Raw genomic sequence first — 18,641 nt, 5'->3', positions numbered from 1 at the left:
GTCTGAAGTTTGAAAAAGGAATTTAAGCCATTGTTAGACGACCCTTATGAGGTGGCAGAACAGATTGATCAGTTCTTGGGACCTCAGTTACACACTTGGTTTGAGTTTATGTCCATCCTAGGCATTCCCTTTTCAGAGGAGGAAAGAAGCAGGATCTGATCCATAGGGCTGCTATGGCAATTTGGGAATGTGAACACCCTCTTTGTCAAAACATTCCTACCATGGACCAAAAATTCCCCACCCAAGATCCCCAGTAGGACAATAATACAGCTCACCAAGAAAACATGCAAGACATAAGGGAAATGATAATGAAAGAAACTAGGGAATCAGCACCCCAAACTCAAAATCTCTCTAAAGCATCTGACACTTGGGAGAGAGATGAGGGATACCTAAGTTGTTCAGGATGGGATAATTTGACCCTGGACGAGGAATGTTAAAAACTCCATTTGTCACTAAAGTTGTCCATATGTTTTTATTTTTGAGATGAGTCGCTCTATCACCAGTTGGGAGGCAATGGTCGCGATCTTAGCTCCACCGCCAAACTTCACCTCGGGTTAACCATGCTCCTGCCTTAGCCTCCGAAAAGGTAGCTAAAGTTCGTTTACCATGCCGCTATTTTCAATATTTTAAAGTAGAACCAGGTTTCATTATGGATCTCGATCTCAACCTTCGCAATGGACTCAAAGTGCCAGGTGGGACTAAATTGAACTTCAATTCGAAAATTCCGTCCAGAGATTGGAAAACTGATTTCCAAGACTTCTCAGAGCAAAAGTATATGTGTGAGAGAGACAGAGAAAAGTGAAAGCAAAAGACAAAGCTTATGTTGTCTGTAACAGATGGCCAAACCTGCTCACCCCTAAAGCAGAGCTTTCAGGTGGAAACTATAAAGGGTTCCTTTAAAGGACACAGGCATACTCAGGGGATCAAGGCTGTTGTCTGCCAGGCCCTCTAAATAAGTATGGGGAGTAAAATCCAAAGGATACAGGCTGAGGGGGCAGGGAGGACTGAGTGGGCACTACAAATGGAAGAACAGTGACCACTTCAAGAGAATGTGTCCAAAAGATTAGAAAGAGGAAAAGGCATGTCATGACTTTGAGAAGAGAAGAATAAGGGTCAGGGACTCTGCTATCTTGAGTCCTACAGGAGCTGATAAGCCTAGAAGTGGGACCTAAGCATGAGATTGCCAACAGCACACTTTAATCTGATTGCAGGTAGCTCAGTCCTCTATTTTGTTTCCCCCATCTAATGGCTGTTCAGCTAAGGATCTTTTGGTCTCAGTTGAAAGGAAGGATTTAAGAAAAGCAAAATTTTGAGAAAGCACAGAAGTCAAGATACCGGGCTCAATCAGCCCATATTCGTTTGTTAAATCCCTAAAGCGGGACAGGGAGGTTTGGCAGAGCAGGCATGCAAACAAGCCCAAGAGATTTCTCCACCTCATTCAGCTTCTACTGCCAGATGAAAAATATGGCTGTCCTGGTATGCAGTCAAAGAGGGAGATCCAGGGAAACTCACCGATTCCTCCATTACATCAGCTGAGACTTGGGGAGTAGTAGGAAGAAGCCATTCTCCATTTCTAGAGGGCAGGATAGGATTTGGAAACCTATACTTGAAGTTCTTATTAGGAGATGGGCTTCTTGAGCCCTGTATGTCCCCCTTATAGCACCCCAAATGCGCAGTCAAGAAATCAGAAGGGTGGCCATACCCAAAACGATAGGACCTTAGGAGCTATTAACCGACTAGTCAAACTACCCCTCCATTTGTCCTCCAATCCTTACACCATTTCTCAGCAGGAGGATTCCATATAATCATCAGTTTTCTATTTATAGATTTACGGAAGATGCTTTGGGTATGTCTCCTGGATAGAAGATAACCAAGATATATTTTACTTTTTGGTGGGAGGTCCCCATTCAGAGATTGGAAACAGCTTAGTATTGAGAGGACAGGAAGAGCTGCCCCCCAGGGTTCCTGCAGACTCCCCAGCACTTTTCAGTCGTTGATTTTTGGTATTAGAAAAATTGTGGTAGAGAAGTATACTGCTCAATATGGTGGGGCTGAAGATATAGAAAGTGGCTGGCTCTCTACCATATTCTTAAATATTACGGTTTGGGGGTTGCTGAGTCACTAGAGCTAAGTGAACCTGAATTAATGTTTGAACCACGCCAGTACGGTATGACGACAGAAGAGTGAGACAGGCAGGGGAATCGATGGCCGCTGCACCGCGCTTCAAACCTAAACAGGAACTCTGCAGGAATTTTTTGCAGGTTGACGTAGGATACTGCTGCTTATGGATTAACTCGACTTAAGCCGGTGACTTCTATATCCAGCGCCAGGGGAGGGGCGACATCTCCTGTGGCTGGACTTTGCAGGGAAGTCGATCAGGGTTAGCTGAGAAAAAGGCTTATAACCACCCCTGTCCTTAGCCTTGCAACCCCTAAAAAAAAGCCATTCTACTTTTCGTCAACGTGGATAAGCTTTAGGGTGCTCATAGAACATAAACCGAATCCAGCAACACATCAAAAGTTTATACCATGAACCAGTGGCTTCATCCCTGGGATACAGGAGCTGGTTCCGCGCGTGCAATTCAATAAACATAATCCAGCATATGGCGAACCAAAGACAAAAACCACGGAACATCTCAATATAGATGCAGGGCCTTTGACGGTTCCGGCACTATGAAAACTCAGTAAATTGATATTGATGGAGGCATTATCTCAAAATAATAAAGACTGTTATGACAAACCCACGGCCAATATCATACTGAATGGGCAAAAACTGGAAAATTCCCTTTGAAAACTGGCACAAGACAGGGATGCCCTCTCTCACCACACGTATTCAACATAGTGTTGGAAGTTCTGGCTAGGGCAATTAGGCAAGAGAAAGAAATCAAGGGTATTCAGTTAGGAAAAGAAGACATCAAATGTCCCTGTTTGCAGACGACATGATTGTATATTTGGAAAAGCCCATTGTCTCAGCCTAAAATCTCCTTAAGCTGATAAGCAACTTCAACAAAGTCTCAGGATACAAAATCAATGTGCAAAAATCACAAGCATTCTTATACACCAGTAACAGACAAACAGAGAGCCAAATCATGAATGAACTCCCATTCACAATAGCTTCAAAGAGAATAAAATACCTAGGAATCCAACTCACAAGGGATGTAAAGGACCCCTTCAAGGAGAACTACAAACCACTGCTCAGTGAAATAAAAGAGGACACAAACAAAGGGAAGAACATACCATCCTCATGGATAGGAAGAATCAATATCGTGAAAATGGCCATAATACTCAAGGTAACTAATAGATTCAATGCTATCCACATTAAGCTACCAATGACTTTCTTCACAGAATTGGGAAAAACTGCTTTAAAGTTCATATGGAACCAAAATACCCTACATTGCCAAGACAATCCTAAGTCAGAAGAACAAAGCTGGAGGCATCACGCTACCTGACTTCAAACTATACTACAAGGCTACAATAACCAAAACAGCATGGTACTGGTACCAAAACGGAGATATAGACCAATGGAGCAGAACAGAGCCCTCAGAAATAATACCACACATCTACAGCCATCTGATCTTTGACAAACCTGAGAGAAACAAGAAATGGGGAAAGGATTCCCTATTTAATAAATGGTGCTGGGAAAATTGGCTAGCCATATGCAGAAAGCTGAAACTGGATCCTTTCCTTACTCCTTATACAAATTTCATTCAAGATGGATTAGAGACTTAAATGTTAGACCTAAAACCATAAAAAAACCGAGAAGAAAACCTAGGTAATACCATTCAGGACATAAGCATGGGCAAAGACTTCATGTCTAAAACACCAAAAGCAACGGCAGCAAAAGCCAAAATTGACAAATGGGATCTAATTAAACTAAAGAACTTCTGCACAGCAAAAGAAACTACCATCAGAGTGAACAGGCAACCTACAGAATGGGAGAAAATGTTTACAATCTACTCTTCTGACAAAGGGCCAATATCCAGAACCTATAAAGAACTCAATCAAATTTACAAGAAAAAAACAAACAACCCCATCAAAAAGTGGGCAAAGGATATGAACAGACACTTCTCAAAAGAAGACATTCATACAGCCAACATGAAAATGTGCTCATCATGAAAAAAAATGTGTTCAACATGAAAAAATGCTCATCATCACTCACCATCAGAGAAATACAAATCAAAACCACAAGAGATACCATCTCACACCAGTTAAAATGGCAATCATTAAAAAATCAGGAAACAACAGGTGCTGGAGAAGATGTGGAGAAATAGAAACACTTTTACACTGTTGGTGGGACAGTAAACTAGTTCAACCATTGTGGAAAACAGTGTGGCGATTCTTCAAGGATCTAGAACTAGAAATACCATATGACCCAGGCATCCCATTACTGGGGATATACTCACAGGATTATCAATCATGCTGCTGTAAAGACACACGACATGTATGTTTATTGCGGCACTATTCACAATAGCAAAGATTTGGAATCAACCCAAATGTCCATCAGTGAGAGACTGGATTAAGAAAATGTGGCACATATACACCATGAAATACTATGCAGCCACAAAAAAAGGATGAGTTCGTGTCCTTTGTAGGGACATGGATGCAGCTGGAAACCATCATTCTCAGCAAACTATTGTAAGAACAAGAAACCAAATATCGCATGTTCTCACTCATAGATGGGAACTGAACAATGAGATCACTTGGACACAGGAAGGGGAGCATCACACACCAGGTCCTATTGTGGGGAGGGGTAGGGGGGAAGGATAGCATTAGGAGATACCTAACGTAAATGATGAGTTAATGGGTGTAGCACACCAACATGGCAGATGTATACATATGTAACAAACCTGCATGTTGTGCACATGTACCCTAGAACTTAAAGTATGAAAAAAAAAAAAAAAAAAAAAAAAAGAAAGAACACAGAGGCCATAGGCAGCCCATGGTGGCCTTCCTGTCAAGAGTCTTAGATCCAGTTACTTGTGGGTGGCCTCAATGCATCCAATCAATTGTGACTACAGCACTAATGGTCAAAGAGAGCAGAAAGTTAAACTTTGGAGGAAAATTGACAGTAAGAACGCCCCACCAAGTTAGTTCTATCTTAAACCAGAAAGCAGGGAGGTGGCTTACTGACTCAAGAATCTTAAAGTGTGAGGCTATTCTGTTAGAAAAAGATGATTTAACATTAACCACTGATAATTCGCTTAACCCAGCAGGTTTCCTAATAGGGGATCCAAATCTAAAGAGAGAGCGCACATGTTTAGATTTAAGTGATTACCATGCAAAGGTCTAACCAGACCTAGGAGAAACCCCCTTCAGGACGGGATGACACTTATTTATAGATGGTTGCTGTGAGGTGATTGAGGCAAAAACATGCAATGGGTATTCAGTAATTGACGGAGAAACTCTTGAAGAAATAGAGGCAGGAAAATTGCCTAAGAATTGGTCTGCCGAAACTTGTGAGCTATTTGCACTCAGCCAAGCCTTAAAGTACTTGCAGAAACAGGATGGAGACACCTATACCAATTCTGAGTACGCTTTGGAGTGGCTGATACATGTGGAGAAATTTGTACTGAACGAGGTCTCATTAATAATAAACGTCAAGATCTTGTTCATAAGGAGCTAATCACCCAAGTATTGAATAACCTTCAATTGCCAGAAGAAATAGTGATTGTCCATGTCCCCAGACACCAGAAAAGTCTTTCTTTTGAAAGTCGAGGAAATAACCTAGCAGATAAGATAGCTAAACAGGCTGCCATTTCTTTTATTATTATTATTATTATTATTATTATTATTATTATACTTTAAGTTCTAGAATTTTTGTGTGCATAACATGCAGGTTGTGCATATGTATACTTGTGCTATGTTGGTGTGCTACACCCATCAACTCGTCATTTACATCAGGTGCTCTGATGCAATCCCTCCCCTCCCCGCTCTCCATGATAGGCCCCGATGTGTGATGTTCCCCTTCCCAAGTCCAAGTGATTTCATTATTCAGTTCCCACATTTGAGTGAGAATATGTGGTGTTTGGTTTTCTGTTCTTGCTATAGTTTGCTGAGAATGATGGTTTCCAGCTGCATCCATGTCCCTACAAAGGGACACAAACTCATCCTTTTTTATGGCTACATAGTATTCCATGGTGTATATTGCCACATTTTTCTTATCCAACCTGTCAGTGATGGACATTTGGGTTGATTCAAGTCTTTGCTGTGAATAGTGCATAATAAACATGCGTGTGCATGTCTTTATGCAGCAGCATGATTTATAATCCTTTGGGTATATGCCCAGTGGGATGGCTGGGTCAAATGGTATTTCTAGTTCGTCCTTGAGGTGCCACACTGTTTTCCACAATTATTGAACTGGTTTACAGTCCCACCAACAGTGTAAAGTGTTCCTATTTCTCCACATCCTCTCCAGCACCTGTTGTTTCCTGACTTTTAATGATTGCCATTCCAACAGGTGTGAGATGGTATCTCATTGTGGTTTTGATTTGCATTTCTCTGATGGCCAGTGATGATGAGCATTTTTTCATGTGTCTGTTGACTTGTATGAGATGTCTTCTTTTGAGGAGCACAATCTGTTCATATCCTTTGCCCACTCTTTGATGGGGTTGTTTGTTTTCTTGTAAATTTGTTTTTGAGTGCTTTGTAAAGTTCCTGGATAATCCAGCCCTTTGTCAGATGAGTACATTGCACCAAAAATTTTCACCCATTCTGTAGGTTGCCTGTTCCTCTGATGGTAATTTCTTTTTGCTGTGCAGAATCTCTTTAGTTTAATGAGATCTGTTTGTCAATTTTGGCTTTGTTGTCATTGCTTTAATTGAACTTTAGACATGAAGTCCTTGCCCATGCCACCTACGTCCTGAATGGTATTACCACTAAGGTTTCTTCTAGGAGTTTTAATAATTATTAGGTCCTAACATTTAAGTCTCTAATCCATCTTGAATTAATATTCATATAAGGAGTGAGGAAAGGATCCAGTTTCAGCTTTCTACTTATGGCTAGCCAATTTTCCCAGCACCATTTATTAAATGGGAATCCTTTTACATTTCTTGTTTTTCTGAGGGTTTGTCAAAGATCAGATGGCTGTAGATGTGTGAGGTATTATTTCTGAGGGCTCTGTTCTGTTCCATTGGTCTATATCTCTGTTTGGTACCAGTACCATGCTGTTTTTAGTTATTGTAGCCTTGCAGTATAGTTTGAAGTCAGGTAAGCGTGATGCCTCCAGCTTTGCTCTTTTGACTTAGGATTGTCTTGGCAATGCAGGCTCTTTTGGCTCCATATGAATTTTAAAGCAGTTTTTCCAATTCTGTGAAGAAACTCAAGATTCCTACAAAATTGACACTCTAACATCACAATTGAAAGAACTAGAGAAACAAGAGCAAACACATTCAAAGCTAGCAGAAGGCAAGAAATAGCTAAGATCAGAACGGAGACTGAAGGGAGATAGAGGGCACAAAAACCCTCCAAAATCAATGAATCTTGGGAGTTGGTTTTTGAAAAGATCAACAAAATTGATAGACAGCTAGCAAGAGATAATAAAGAAGAAAGAGGAAAGAATCAAATAGATGCAATAAAATGATAAAGAAGATATCACCACCAACCCACAGAAATACAGAAACTACCATCAGAGAATACTATAAACACCTCTATGCAAAATAAACTAGAAATCTAGAGAAGAAATGGATAATTTCCTGGACATAGACTCTCCCAAGCCCTAAACCAGGAAGAAACTGAATTCCTGAATAGACCAATAGCAGGCTCTGAAATTGGGGGCAACAATTAATAGCCACCAACCGAGAAAAAAGTCCAGGACAGATGGATTCACAGCTGAATTCTACCAGAGTACAAGGAGGGAGCTGGTACCGTGCAAGCTGAAACTATTTCAGTAATAGAAAAAGAGGAATCATCCCTAACTCATTTTATGAGGCCAACATCATCCTGATACCAAAAGCCTGGCAGAAGACACAACAAAAAGATAATTTTAGACCAATATCCCTGATGAACATCGATGCAAAATCCTCAATAAAAATACTGCCGAAAGCGGATCCAGCAGCATCAAAAACATCCACACGTGATCAAGTAGGCTTCATCCCTGGGATGCAAGGCTGGTTCAACATATGCAAGTCAATAAAAGTAAGCATATAAAACAGAGACAGAAGACAAAACCACATGATTATCTCCAATAGATGCAGAAAAAGGCCCAGCTGACAAAGTTCAGCACTTCATGCTAAAAGCAGCTCAATAAATTCGATATTGATGGGCGATATCACAAAATAATAGAGCTATTTATGACAAACCCACAGCAATATCATACTGAATAGGCAAAAACTGGAAAAATTCCCTTTGAAAACTGGCACAAGACGAGATGCCCTCTCTCACGACTTCGTATTCGCGTGTTGGAAGTTGGCATTTGGGGCAATCAGGCAAGAGAAATCAAAAGAATTATTCAGTTTAGGAAAAAGAAGAAGTCAAATTGTCCCTGTTTGCAGATGACATGATTGTATATTTAGAAACCCCATTGTCTCAGCCCAAAATCTCCTTAAGCTGATAAACAGCTTCAACAAAGTCTCAGGATACAAAATCAATGTGCAAAAATCACAAGCATTCTTATACACCAGTAACAGACAAACAGAGAGCCAAATCATGAATGAACTCCCATTCTAGCCAAGCTTCAAAGAGAATAAAATACCTAGGAATCAACTTACAAAGGGATGTAAGGACCTCTTCAGGAGAACACAAACCACTGCTCAGTGAAATAAAAGAGGACACAAATAAATGGAAGAACATGCCATGTGCTCATGGATGGGAAGAATCAATATAAATTGAAATGGCCATACATTAGAGTAGTTATAGATTCAATGCCATTCCCATGAAGCTGCCATTTCTTTTAAAACATCTATTTTTCACTGAACTCTTTACCTTCCTCCTCCTACCATAATCTCCATTTTCTCTTCCACTGAAAACAGAAACGAATAAAAATAGGTGCTAAAGAGAATTCAGAAGAAAAATGGATATTGCCAGACCAGAGGGAAATGTTCAAATCTCTTATGAGGGAAAACAACTGCATCAAGGGACCCTTTGGGGACCCCACACCATGTGTGACACAGTTCTGAAAGTTTTTGTGTGTATAGGAATTTATACTCTGGCCAAACAGGTTACAGACAGTTGCTTAGTATGTAAGAAAACTAATAAACAAACTATAAAAAGATTACCCCTTGGGAGAAGGAATCCAGGCTTAAGGCCATTTCAAAGTATCCAGATTGATTACACAGCAATGCCTCCAATAGGTCATCTAAAATATTTACTAGTGATAGTAGATCACCTTACTCACTGGGTCAAAGCTATTCCTTTTTCAAGTGTGATGGCTAATAATGTAGTTAAGTCCTTAATTGAAAATATAGTGCCCAGGTTTAGGCTAATAGAAAATATTGACTCAGACAATGGAACCCATTTCGCCTCAAACTATTATATTTGGTGCTTGTCTTGTTATACCTTCTGGAGACTTGTCAAGTCAAAGACAGCTCTCCACTTCAGAAAAGTACCTCTGTACTTCATGGCTCTCCTCAGACTGGATATTAATGAATTGGGATCATTTAGTCTGGGAAAGTTTCGATGAAGACCCCAGTGTTAACCGGGAGTCTTGCCCCCCTGACACAGAGCTTTTACGCCATAGTTGGTCCAACTACATGCAAGTGAGAGCAAGGATGGACTGCTCCAGCCAGTAGTTGTAATTCCTAAAACCACACATTCATTTCACTAAAGATACAACTGTCCCTAACTTTCAGCTAAACCAGTGCGACCCAATACAGGTTATTACCTCAAACCCTCAAAGTTCTTCTTCTCTAAGCCGAATCCCTTCTTTAACCTGGTTTTATGATATGGGGGCTGAGTTTTCAGAAACGGACCCTATTGGATCTTTTGAAATATGCTTCATCACTCCCCTAGTGCCTACACCTTCCCCTAAGCCTTCTTCCAAAAACTCTCACAATGAAACTATTGTTCCTCTTCCGTCTAATGACAAGAGCAAGGTAGCTATTGTAGAAGAAGTTAAAGACCTAAAACAAACTTTGGCAATTGAGACAGGACATCAAGATGCAAATGCCTGGTTGGAATGGATCAAATATTCTGTTCACACTTTAAGCAAAAGCAATTGATTTTGTGCACACGATAGACCAGAGGCCCAGATTGTCCCCTTTCCACTAGGATGGTCCTTCAGTCAACCAGGCATGCACTGTATCGTAGCTCTTTTCTAGGGTTCCACAGCCTAGGGTAACAAGTTGTGTCAATCTCTCTCTCTCTCTGCTATATCCTAAAGTTCAACACCCTGCAGGTCAGCCCCCGAGAGCCATCCAGCTTCCATCTCCCAACACCAAGTTCACTTCATGTCTCTCACAAGGAGGAAACTTAGCATTGTTTGGAGACCTAAAAGGATGCAGTAAGCTTAAGACTTTCCAAGAGCTTACCAATCAGTCAGCCCTTATACATGCCCAAGCAGATGTATGGCAGTATTGTGGTGGACCTTTACTGGACACTCTGCCAAGTAACTGGAGCAGCACTTGTGCTGTAGTCCAGTTGGCTATCCCTTTCACTCTGGCATTTCAAAAACCAGAAAAAGGAGAAACACAACATTGTAAAGCAAGGAAAGCCCCTTATGGGTCTTTTGCCTCCCACATTTATTTAGAGGCTATTGGAATCCCACGAGGAGTACCAGATAAATTTAAGCCTAAGATCAAATAGCTACAGGATTTGAATGTTTTAAAATAGATGTTTTAAAAGAAATGGCAGCTTCATGGGGATGGCATTGAATCTATAAATTACCTTGGGCCGTATGGCCATTTTCACGATATTGATTCTTCCTATCCATGAGCATGGTATGTTCTTCCATTTATTTGTGTCCTCTTTTATTTCACTGAGCATTGGTTTGTAGTTCTCCTTGAAGAGGTCCTTTACATCCCTTGTAAGTTGGATTCCTAGAGTATTTTATTCTCTTTGAAGCTATTGTGAATGGGAGTTCATTCATGATTTAGCTCTCTGTTTGTCTGTTACTGGTGTATAGAATGCTTGTGATTTTTTGCACATTGATTTTTGTATCCTGAGACTTTGTTGAAGTTGCTTATCAGCTTAAGGAGATTTTGGGCTGAGACAATGCAGTTTTTCTAAATATACAATCATGTCATCTACTGAAACAGGGAGACAATTTGACTTCTTCTTTTCTAAACTGAATACCCTTGGAACACCTTTCTCTTGCCCTGGTGCCTAGCCAGAACTGCTTACTATGTTGAATACGAGTATTGAGAGAGGAGCATCTCTGTCTTGTGCCAGTTTTCAAAGGGAATTTTTCAGTTTTGCCCATTCAGTATGATATTGGCTGTGGGTTTTGTCATAAATAGCTCTTATTATTTTTTGTGATCACGTTCCATCAATGCTCGAATTTATTGGCGTTTTAGCATGAAGGGGTGTTAGCGGAACTTTGTCAAAAGGCCTTTTCTGCGGCTATTAGAGATAATCGTATGGTTTTGTCTTTGGTTCTGTTTATTATGCTGGATTACGTTTATTATTTGCATATATTTGAATAGCCTTGCATCCCAGGGATGAAATTAGCGATGCGGTGGATGGCGGTGGCAACGGGTCGTTTTGCGGCGGTATTTTTGTTGAGGATTTTTTGCATGCATTGATGCAAAATATTAGTCATTTCAGGTATCAGATGATAAAATAGTTGAGATTCATCAGTAAGGTGGTTTTGGAATGGTATTCCTCTAGTCATTCATCGTCCCATCTGATTTTCAGACGTTGATGGTAAAATTGTTATTTCAAAATCTGTATTAATCTATTCCATCATTCAAATTTCTAAAATCTAAAGTCAAATATATTCTGGTTTTGTTGCATATAGAGTGTTTGTAGTATTCTCTGATGGTAGTTTGTATTTCTGTAGGGTTGGGTGGTGATATCCCTTATCATTTTTATTGCATCTATTTGGTCTTCTCTATTTTCTTCCTTATTAATCTTGCTAGCCCGGTCTATCAATTTTGTTGATCTTTTCAAAAACCAACTCCTGGATTCATTGATTTTTTGGAGGGTTTTGTGTCTCCTATCTCCCCTTCAGTTCTGCTCTGATCTTAGTTATTTCTTGCCTTCTGCTAGCTTTTGAATGTGTTTGCTCTTGTTTCTCGTTCAACAGTGTGTTGGGAGTGTCAATTTTTAGATCTTTCCAGCTTTCTCTTGTGGGCATTTGAGTGCTCATTTCCCCTACACTGCTTTAAATGTGTCCCAGGATTCTGGTATGTTGTATCTTTGTTCTCATTGGTTTCAAAGAAATCTTTTTTTCTGCCTTCATTTGTTATGTACCCAGTAGTCATTCAGGAGCAGGTTATTCGGTTTCCATGTAGTTGAGGCGGTTTTTGATTGGTTTTCATTCCTGAGTTCTAGTTTGATTGCATATGGTCACAGAGAGACACTGCGTTATAATTTCTGTTCTTGTACCTTTGCTGGGGAGTGCTTTGCTTCAGTATGTCGTCAATTTTTGGAATAAGTGTGATGTAGTGCTGAGAGAAGGGATGTATATTTTGTTGATTTGGGGTGGAGAGTTCTGTAGATGTCTAATAGGTCTGCTTGCTGCAGAGATGGAGTTCAATTCCTGGATATCCTTGTTAACTTTCTGTCGTTGAATCTGTCATAATGTTGACAGTGGGGTGTTGAGGTCTCCCATTATTGTGTATGGAGTCTAGAATCTCTTGTAAGTCTCTAGGACTTGCTTTATGAATCTAGATTGCTCCTGTATTGGAGTGCATATATATTTAGGATAGTTAGCTCTTCCTGATGAATTGATCCCTTTACCATTGTGTAATGGCCTTCTTTGTCTCTTTTGATCTTTGATGGTTTAAAGTCTCTGTTTTATCAGAGACTAGTAATATTGCAACCCCTGCTTTTTGTTCTCCATTTGCTTGGTAAATCTTCCTCCACTTCCCTTTATTTTGAGTCTATGTATGTCTCTGCATGTGAGATGGGTCTCCTGAATACAGCAAACTGATGGGTCTTGAGTCTTTATCAGTTTGCCAGTCTGTCAATCTTTTAATTGGAACATTTAGTCCATTTACATTTTAAGGTTAATATTGTTATGTGAACTTAATCCTACCATTATGATATTAACTGGTTATTTTTGCTCATTAGTTGATGCGGTTTCTTCCCACCAGCCTCGATGGTCTTTACATTTTGGCATGTTTTGCAATGAAATGGTACTGGATTTGTTCCTTTCCATGTTTAGTGCTTCCTTCAGGGTCTCTTGTAAGGCAGGCCTGGTGGTGACAAAATCTCTAAGCATTTGCTTATCTGTAAAGGATTTTATTTCTCCTTCACTTGTGAAATTTAGTTTGACTGGATATGAAATTCTGTGTTTAAATTATTTTTTCTTCTTTAAGAATGCTGAATGTGGCCCCCCTCTCTTCTGACATGAGTTTCTGCTGAGAGATCTGCTGTTAGTCTGATAGGCTTCCCTTTGTGGTGCTTGACCTTTCTCTCTGGCTGCCCTTAAGATTTTTCCTTCATTTTCTTTGGTGAATCTAGCAATTATGTGTCCTTTGGAGTTGCTCTTCTCAGGAGTATCTTTGTGAAATTCTCTGTATTTTCCTGAATTTGAATGTTAGCCTGCCCTAGTAGGTTAGGGAAGTTCTCCTGGATGATATCCTGAAGAGTGTTTTCCAACTTGGTTCCATTTTCCCCCTCACTTTCAGGTGCCCCAATCAGACGTAGATTTGGTCTTTTTACATAATCCCATACTTCTTGTTCATTTCTTTTTCTTCTTTTTTCTTTAGATTTCTCTTCTCGCTTCATTTCGTTCATTTGATCCTCAATCGCTGATACTTTCTTCCAGTTGATCGAGTCGGTTACTGAAGCTTGTGCATTTGTCACGTATTTCTCGTGTTATGGTTTTCATCTCTGTCAGTTCGTTTATGGCCTTCTCTGCATTAATTATTCTAGTTATCAATTCTTCCACTCTTTTTTCAAAATCTTTAGTTTCTTTGCGCTGGGTACGTAATTCCTCCTTTAGTTCTGAGAAGTTTGATGGACTGGAGCCTTCTTCTCTCATCTCGTCAAAGTCATTCTCCATCCAGCTTTGATCCGTTGCTGGCGATGAGCTGCGTTCCTTTGCAGGGGGAGATGCGCTCTTATTTTTTGAATTTCCAGCTTTTCTGCCCTGCTTTTTCCCCATCTTTGTGGTTTTATCTGCCTCTGGTCTTTGATGATGGTGACGTACTGATGGGGTTTTGGTGTGGGTGTCCTTCCTGTTTGTTAGTTTTCCTTCTAACAGTCAGGACTCTCAGCTCTAGGTCTGTTGGAGATTGCTTGAGGTCCACTCCAGATCCTGTTTGCCTGGGTATCAGCAGCAGAGGCTGCAGAAGATAGAATATTGCTGAATAGCGAGTGTACCTGTCTGATTCTTGCTTTGGAAGCTTCCTCTCAGGGGTGTACTCCACCGTGTGAAGTGTGGGGTGTTGATCTGCCCCTAGTTGGGGATGTCTCCCAGTTAGGCTACTCAGGGGTCAGGGACCCACTTGAGCAGGCAGTCTGTCCATTCTCAGATCTCAACCTCCATGTTGGGAGATCCACTGCTCTCTTCAAAGCTGTCAGACAGAGTCATTTGTGTCTTCAGAGGTTTCAGCTGCCTTTTTGTTGTTGTTGTTGTTGTTGTTGTTGTTTAGCTGTGCCCTATCCCCAGAGGTGGAGTCTACAGAGACTGGCAGGTTTCCTTGAACTGCTGTGAGCTCCACCCAGTTCAAGCTTCCCAGAGGCTTTGTTTACCTTCTTAAGCCTCAGCAATGGCAGGCACCCCTCCCCCAGCCTCACTGCTGCCTTGCTGGTAGATCACAGACTGCTGTGCTAGCAATGAGGGAGGCTCCATGGGCCTGGGACGCTCCCTGCCAGGTGTGGGATATAATCTGCTGGTGTGCCTATTTGCTAAGATCCTTGGTAAAGCGCAGTATTGGGGTGGGAGTTACCCAATTTTCTAGGTGTTGTGTGTCTCAGTTCCCCTGGCTAGGAAAAGCGATTCCCTTCCCCCTTGCACTTTCCAGGTGAGGCAATACCTGTCCCTGCTTCAGCTCTCGCTCAACAGGCTGCAGCAGCTGACCAGCACCGATTGTCCCACACTCCCTAGTGAGATGAACCCAGTACCTCAGTTGAAAATCCAGAAATCACCAGTCTTCTATGTTGCTGGTGCTGGGAGTTGGAGACTGGAGCTATTCGGCCATCTTGCTCTGCCCCCGGTTTAGTGATTATTGAGTTTAAAAAGCTAGGGGACAGATACCCTCTCAGGTCATTCATAAATTTTCAGATTGTGCACAAGCATTTACAATGCTCATGGGGAAGGAGTAGGAAATTGTCAGGTTAACAGAGAAGAGCAAACAGTCATGGGACAGCCCAACAGTTTTCTTTACATATTGAGTTCAATGAAACATTCATGTGGGTTACTTTCAGTAGGTAATGGGATTATAGGCATTTCTAGCTGGAGATAGAACTCTGGTTGAAGATGCAGGTTTAGAATAATTTTATTACAATTATTAGGCAAAGCCATAGATCTCAATGAGCTTTTCCATGATGTAGTAGATGTAGACTAAAAAGAAAGTCATTGACAAAACTCTGGGAATATCAAAATTTCACAAGAGTCAAAGGACTTGGTAAAGGAGACTGAGCAGTGGCTAAAGAAATGTAGGAGAGGAGTCAGAGAAAGTGATGTTGCAAATATCTTTTAAGTTTGAGAATTTCAAGCAGTAAAATTACTGAAAGGTCTACTGGATTTAACTTACAAGTTCTTTACTGGTAATCTGTTCAAAAGAATTATTTTAGAGTTATTAGGTATAGTGTTGATGTGGTTGATATTTCTGGTATCCAAGAAGAAATCTCCCGATATCCTACCTAACTTTTTGTAACTAAAGCAGCATACAAACACAGGGGTGGGAAAATGTCTAGACTGGTGAGTACACATGCCAACATTTTTCCAGAATTTTCTGCCTCATTATTCTACCACTTGAGTAAGGGGTTTAGAAATTTTAGACTATATTTGGGAATTTGTCCATTTCTTTTGCAGTTCTATTTTTGTATCATGTATTTTGAAGCATTTATGTTATTATGTACAGAAATATTTAGGACTGTTATGTTTTCTTGATTAAGTGAACCCTTTGTCACTATAAAATGAGTTTGTTTATTGCTGGTAATAGTTTTGCTATGAAATGTACTTTGGTATTAATACAACCACTCTTCCTCAGCCTTCTTTTGTCAAGTGGTAGTGTGGTATATCTTGTTTCATCTTTAACCAATTTTTGTCTTTATATTTAAAGTTTATTTATTATAGGCATTATACATGTAAGTCTTGCTTTTATATCCATTCTAACAATCTGCCTTTGAACAGTGGTTTTTAGACCAGTTTAATTTATTATGTAATTATTGATATGATAAAAGTTGTCTGTCATCATGCTGTTTGATTTCTATTAGTCCCAGATCTTCTTTGTTTTGCTTTTGTTCTTTATCTGCTTCCTTCAGACTAGTTTAGTAATTTTTATGATTTAGTTACATATCTATACATGTATAACATTTTTAGTTATTGGTCTAGTTTTATATTTCTTTATGATTTAGTCATATCTTTTTGTGGTATAAGTTTATTTGGTTATTAGGTATAACTCTTTGCTGTCTTAGTGGTTTTTTTAGGATTTATAGTGTATGGATTTACCTCATCACAACCCACCTTCAAGTAATATTATATCATATCATAGATGGTATAAGAAATTACAATTGTATATTTTCATTTCTTCACTTCCAGCCAGATTCCAGCCTGGATCTGTGGGATTGTAGCTTTCATTAAGTTTAGAATATGTTTAGCCAATTTTTCCTCAAATGTTTTATTCTGTCTCTCCTCCTATCTGTTTGGGGACTTATATATTACCTGCTGGGAGTTTGCTCGTAGTTCTCTAGTGTCTGAAATTTGTGAATCTTTTCTTTCGTGATGGCAAATCAATCTATGCTCATATCTACTCAGTGTAGCTTTCATCTCTGGCATTGTAACTTGTATCTATACAAGTGCAATTTAGTTTTTGAAAGTATCTTCTATTGCTCTACTTATCTTATTGATTTTTATTGTAGAATAGAGTTGAGTTACTTATAAACAACTTGATCCTTTTCATTTTTGCTTTTTATAGTATGAGCTAACTCCCCACACCTGAGGCAAGGCCTTTCTGACTATTCATTTTCCTGTGAAGTCTGGGTTTTCCCAGGCAAATCTATAAAAATAGACACTCTTCTTGGCACTGTGCAAGCACCAGGTGTGATTTCCTCTAATTTTATAAGCCACCCCCCACCCCCTTAGGTAGTTTTCTAGCTCACATGCAATGTTCAAAATTTTGCTGAATACTGACAGGGGGTTTACAGGGATTTCTTGCCATTGCCTCTGTACCTCTGGCTCCTCCTCAGTGTTTATTCTATAATGTCTGTCTGTTTTGGTTTTACCAGACACTAAGCTTCATCAATGTAACCAAGAGAGTCTGGTAGATCCCACCTCAGTTTTTTCTTCCTGTGTCATGTCTTGGAATCTCTGTCAAGGTAGGAAGCTGAAACTTCATAAAACCTTTCTTTTTTTTCTGTTTTTCAGGGATTATTATCTTCTTTGCCTAATGTCCAGTGTCTAAAAAATTGTTTAATGTATTTTGTGGGTTTCGATTTTATTTATTTTAGCTACAAAGAAAAATCAATACCCGTTGTTCTCTCTTGGCTGGAGGCAGACTACTCTAGAGCTTCAGCACATGCCACACACTGGATAAAATGCTTTTCTTCCCCCTTTGCTCAACTGCCTCCTTTTCAGTCTTCATTCCTCAGTGTAGCTATACATTCCTCAGGGGAATTTTCCATGAGCCTAGTATAGATCTAATTCTTAGCAATCTGTTTTGTTATAGTATCTATCTGAATTTATAATTGTCACTTTTCTGGGGCTTTGTCTTTCAGCACATTTTAAGTTAAGGAAGGGCAGAGTTTTTTTTCTTTTTTCTTTTTTTTCTGTTTAATCTGCAGAGCTTAGTATAATGCTTTCCACATGGTAGGCAATCAATATATATTTGTTCAGTGTATGAATTAGTGATTGTTGAAATATGCGGTTCTTTATGTCCCAAAAGTACTAATATATTTTATTTCTATCTCCTCCTTGAGACAGATTCAACTAGCCTATCAAAAATCTTGGATGCAGTTCTTTCTTGTGAAAAAGCAAGGGAACTTAAAAAATATCCCTGTGGGCCAGGCGCCTTGGCTCACACCTGTAATCCCATCACTTTGGGAGGCTGAGGCGGGAGGATCATGAGGTCAGGAGATCAAGACCATCTTGGCTAACACAGTGAAACCCCGTCTCTACTAAAAATGTAAAAACAAAATTAGTCAGTCGTGGTGGTGTGTGCCTGTAGTCCCGGCTACTCGGGAGGCTGAGGCAGGAGAATGGCGTGAACCCAGAAGGCGGAGCTTGCAGTTAGAGGAAATCGCACCACTGCACTCCAGCCTGGGCGACAGAGCGAGACTCTGTCAAAAAAAAAAAAAAAAAGTCCCTGTGAACAACTTACAGCAAAAATGAAACAAATGAAAAAGAAGCTTTGTGTACTACAAAAGGAACGATCA

The sequence above is a fragment of the Papio anubis genome, unplaced genomic scaffold (assembly GCF_008728515.1).
Source record: "Papio anubis isolate 15944 unplaced genomic scaffold, Panubis1.0 scaffold146, whole genome shotgun sequence".
Classification (NCBI taxonomy): domain Eukaryota; kingdom Metazoa; phylum Chordata; class Mammalia; order Primates; family Cercopithecidae; genus Papio; species Papio anubis.
Note: the sequence above shows the minus strand (reverse complement) of the source record.